Genomic DNA, 3286 nt, shown 5'->3' with positions numbered 1-3286 from the left:
GTTTAATAGCTCCTCTAAGCCTCCTTCTACTCATCTGTAAAACTGGTATACTAACTCCTATATCAGAGAGTTATTTCAAAAATTAAATTCATTTATGAAGGAAAAGCACTTGGGTACAGTAAGAGATCAGAAAATGAGCTGATGGTAATGATCTGATCTGCATTTGGTAGGTGATGACTAACTCATTGCTAATATTAACTCAACAAATGTTATTTATGGGTTCTTTCCATCTCTCTTGATCCTTCCCTCTATTTTATTTGTCTTTACTTTTTTCTTGTCCTGTGGCACTTTTGATTATCCATATGATATACAATATATATAAAATTCAAGTCATACTTAAATTATGAAATTCTCCCTCTTTCAAAATAATTTTGTTTGTAAAATTTACTATTCACAAATTTATTTTGTAGACTTGTTTTAATCTTTGGTTCCCTGATGAAAATTGAGTGGGTGATTTTTAAAAAATACTTTTCCTTCTCTTTGATTAACTGTGCTTACAGCCAACACATCCATTTTGCTCTTATTTTTTTTTTTTCATTCAATGCTTTATTACCTTTTGCCTGGATCAAGTATTTTCAGGTTGACTTGAATGTCTATTTTCAGGATATATTTTAAGAGGTCCCAATGCTAAAAAATATTGACTGCATTTTTATCAATACAAAAATGATAGGTATGACAGTTTGAAAAATCTTCAAAAACACAGGAATGCCATTTTCCAGAGAACTTTTTTTGTTTGCTACTCTCCCACAATAAATATTCCCTGGAAATGCTGAACTTCTTTTACTCCCTTAAGCCCTCGGTGCTTTCTCACTTCTGGACCTTCACAGGCCGTGCCCTCTTCCTTGCCTTGTTACGACTTCTTCACCTGCCTGCCTCCTAACTGTCCCTTCTCATGTTGGCTTCTGCTTCCCAGTCTAAACAGCTTTTCCTGACCTCTTAGTTCGGGATGAGGCATCCCATCTACTGATTTTTATGGCACCTCATGTCACTATAGCACGTTTACACCACACACAACTGCGTATCGGTCCCTTTCTCTGGACTCCATACTCAAAAAGGGCATCACTGCGGTTTAGTTTGTAGCACAGTGATGAGCACATTCCCACATTAAATGAAAGTTCTGTTTCTTCTCCTGACTACATACATGACAACAGCCGGTAGAATTAAGGGTAGACAATCATACATCTTCAGCATATTCTGTTTTCTTATAGACTTATTTACCTAAGATCCCCACAATGGCAAATATCCATCTAATTTTATAAAAAAACAAAAACAAAACCTTTTCCACGTCACTGACATAAAACTTACATTTTCGTTTTCTTTTTAGTACAATTGGTATGTTTTCTTTCATTGTTTCAGGAGGCATCTTCCCCCTACCCCCTATCTCCACTGGTGGAGTTATATTTCTTATTTTTTCAGCACCTTTATTTTAATCCCAGCTTGCCTTTGGGGAGATTTATCTTGTGTTTTCCTGCTGAATCATGTCTTCTGAGCCTGTTGCTATGAGGTGCAGTAACTTGATTTTGAGATTTCAAGTAGAGAGTTTCAATCCTATGTACTGGACTTAGCAGTATGACCTTAGAATACTTAAGCCACTCTTTAATACTATCTTTCCTCTGTTCTTTTTTTGCTGAAGGCATAAGGATTTTACAAACATATTGGGCCTTTGAACACAATCATCCCAATAAGAGTTCCCTGGGATGTACTTGAGATGTGATTATTTTGGATTAATAAAGTAGGATCTTCTTTGCTACTGACTTAAAAAATATATTTTCCTGTCATAACTATACTCTTGTTTTCTTTAAACTAAATTGCTAAATTATTTTTATTGATGTTTTTCCTATTTTATTTTTAAAGTTTTTCTATTTGGTTTCTTTTTTAATAGAGGATTATAATATTAAAAATAATCTTACTATTGCCTCTTATGATCTCAGAAGAGTTGAAAAAGGGATGCTAGCAAGAGTAAATAATAATTTAAACTACAGTATTTGGATGGCAGAATATTAAAATTGCTGAATGGGCCTGAGCGGAGCCATGAGCTGGACCTGCCCATGTTGCCAACAACCTGTTTTCTTTGCTGAGAAGGTCAGCTCCCTGGGCGAGAACTGGCACTGCTTCTGCCTGAAATATGATCACTGCTACAGCGTCCTGTCCCCAGGCGGACCTGCAGAGCACAACGGGAGGCCTTATTGCCACCAGCCGTGCACCCAATGGGGTGAACATTGGTGGTGTGGGTGCCTACCTATACAACCCCCTGCCTCCTACCCCTGCCAGCACCACACCCCTCAGCCCCAGCAGCTTTAGCCCCCCCAGGCCAAGGACTGGCCTCCCCCAAGGCAAAAAATGCCCTCTCCACAAGAAGGCATTCACTGGGAAAACCTCACTGTGCCCTGGCTGTGGGGAGCCCATCTATTTTGCTGAGAAGGTAATGTCTTTGGGCAGAAATTGGCACGGTCCCTGTCTGAGGTGCCAGCATTGCCACAAGAGCCTGTCTGCTGGGAGTCATGCTGAGGGCTGAACACTGGTGATGTGGGCTGCTACATCTATGACCCAGTGGAGATAAAATCCAAATGAGATGCTCACAGGAGAATTCACCCTAACTCAGGCCTCCCATCATCCCCTCCGTGGTCCAGTGGGAGCTGCAAAATTCTCCAGTCTCAGGATGGGAGAAGATGAGATCCTGGGGACCTGGTCCTAGGCCCTCTGGTAGGCCAGAAAGTCTGGACTTTCTCTGCCAATTCTTCCCTTTCCCATTCCTATCTGGTTAGGGGGCATAAGCCACCCCATTTTGAATGGTGTCCTTCTGGCCTTCCCAACCCCTTGCCCCAGCAAATTCTGGGGCTTCAACATACTCATAAAACTTGTGTTTATTAACTCTCAGCCTTTCTGGCTTCTCCAATAAAATGTTTGCTCCCCCCCAAAAAAAAAAATTGCTGAATGAAGAGAATGCATGTGGGTATATTGATTTTTAGTAAAGTACCTAGTATAGTGATGATCTCATGAAATTTTATTTACTAAATTAATTAAACTGACTTGGCTAGAAACATCATAAATTTAGATTGAAAATTAGTTCAAGGATCACAAACTAGACAATAATTATATTACATATTGAAGTAGGTAGCTTAGATTACAAATAGTAGAAAAGTTCAGTTTTGGATTTTTCATAGCTTTCTTATGAATGTAATGGAACTGAAAATAATCAGTGAAAATTTCTATGTAATTGGATAATAGAAAATATTACTAAAATCTTAAAATTTCATGAAGTTGTAGACAGTTACAAATATGGTCA

General features: G+C 38.7%; 1 pseudogene; it reads left to right on the top strand.

The window, feature by feature from the left end:
• The first annotated feature begins 2031 nt into the window (after nucleotides 1–2031).
• LOC123640419 lies at nucleotides 2032–2571 on the top strand (annotated as a pseudogene).
• Nucleotides 2572–3286: the final 715 nt, after the last annotated feature.

This window comes from Lemur catta, chromosome 1, assembly GCF_020740605.2.
Source record: "Lemur catta isolate mLemCat1 chromosome 1, mLemCat1.pri, whole genome shotgun sequence".
NCBI classification, from domain to species: domain Eukaryota; kingdom Metazoa; phylum Chordata; class Mammalia; order Primates; family Lemuridae; genus Lemur; species Lemur catta.
Note: the sequence above shows the minus strand (reverse complement) of the source record. Positions and strands in the feature narration are given on the sequence as shown.